Raw genomic sequence first — 2,006 nt, forward strand, 5'->3', positions numbered from 1 at the left:
AGTATCATTTTTTTTAAAGAGCCCTGTCTGAGCTGTAAAGACTTGAAGCCAATAAGAGTGCCATGGAGAAAGCCTGGTATCCTGCTTGGTAGCCCTGAAAATAGCTGGCACTGGAGCGTCAGGCCCAAACCCTACCATCGCTGGTGGTTGGTCAGAGTAGAAGGGGAGTAATAAGGGCGCTTCTGCATCCCTGCGGGACCCCACACACTCTGGGCCGTCATGAGTAGGAAGGCTGCTGAGAAGGGCCTTAAAGCAAGGACAATGGGCCTGGGTAGAGCCACTGCAGGTGAGGAATTCACCTAACTCAGCAGATGCTGCAGGCAGGCCTGATGGCAGCTGGATGGCTTGGCTTTCTGGCCCTACGGGACACATTAAGATTCAATCATGAAATTCCAGCAAAAGTAGTCAGTTACCATTCTTGTGGTAATTACAGGAAATCCAACGTCCATTTTCCCTGAAAGAATTCAGAGCCAGGATCCTTGAGGTAATATAGTAGGCAGTTAGACAGACACGAGCAGAGCAAGGATGATAGGCCAACTGGCACTACCAGACGTAACTAAGTCTTTCCACCTCTGGTGAGACAAGGGAACTCCCCAGAAGCAAGAGGGGACTAGGCTGCAGACGAAACAGCCCAGGAGGCTGCCCTAAAACCAGTGGGGCCTCTACAGATTCTCATGGCTCTTCCAGACCCTGACCTACTCACCTTACCAGCTTACACAGAAATAAACCAAATCTAGAAAAGCTGAAATCCATAACCAATCTTTACCCAAGTTCTTTCAGGCTTTACAGTCTACCCAGAAAGCAGACCAGAAGCACGTCTGAGATGCTCTGCCTGTATCCAGTTCATCCCTTCCAGCCTGGTGACTCTGGGTAAAGAAATTTGCCATCCAAGGACTGATTCCTACCTGGAAAGGATCACCCCCAAGGCAGTCAAGGTCAACGGGAGTCTGATGTGGCTTCATCACACCTGGCTTAGACAGCCCAGGAAAAATAGAGAGTCCAGGACTCTTTGGGCCCTCTAAAGATTATACCCGGCCCTCATTCTAGGCCCTTATCTTATAAACAGGCCCACTGACTTTATTTGGCAAAGAATTAATTCTATCAAGCTTATAATCCTCAGGGGTCAATATAACTCCCTCCCCAACAATGACCCAAAAGAGTCAATGATTTAACTCATGTACATAAAACCAGTGGGGAATGAAGTATCCATCTTATATAAAAACTGCTGTTTGAAACTTTAACCCTGACAGTATGGCTTCGGTAAATGCTTGCTTTCTTAAATAATAAGGAAAATAAGACTGGCCTATTCCAGAGAGGCTGTAAACTATGCCCCAGACAGAGTTGTCAGTGCTGACACCAGGCAAGGCCTTGAGATATGGTCTCATGATCCCTTCCCAGCACACAGGGCTTCTATCTCAGAAGGCCTGGAAGTCTCATTCCAAATTTGGGAGACAAAAGGACTGGAAAAAGTATAAATAGAGGAGTTTCCTCCATGTTGGGGGGCCCAGAATTTGAAAGACACATTTTTCTCTGGGCCTGCACAGAATTTAATAATAAAATGTAACTCCCTTTCTCTAAGCATGGCTTGGTTTTTCTCCAGTCTTCTGCAACAGGTGCAGGCTGGGTTGAGGGAACCTCCACCCCCTTCTATGCATAAATTTCATCACTGGGCCTTTAGTAAATTATAAATGTTAGATAGAGGAAAAATCAATGAAATTGAAAATAGGAAATTGGAAGGGAAAACCAATAAAAGCAAAAGCTGGTTCTTTAAAAAGCTCAATATAATCAATATACTTCTAGCCAAACTTCTTAGGAAAAAAAAAGAGAGAGAGAGCCCTGGTAGTATTGTTTACTGGTTGGAGGATTGGTCTAGAGACTGAAGAGTCATGGGTTTGATTCCCAGTCAAAGGCATGTGCCTCAATTGTAGGTTTGATGCCCAGCCCTGGTTTGGGTGCGTGTGCGAGGTAGCAAATCGATGTGCCTTTCTCATGTCAATATTTCTCTC

The sequence above is a fragment of the Myotis davidii genome, unplaced genomic scaffold, assembly GCF_000327345.1.
Source record: "Myotis davidii unplaced genomic scaffold, ASM32734v1 scaffold805, whole genome shotgun sequence".
Taxonomy (NCBI): domain Eukaryota; kingdom Metazoa; phylum Chordata; class Mammalia; order Chiroptera; family Vespertilionidae; genus Myotis; species Myotis davidii.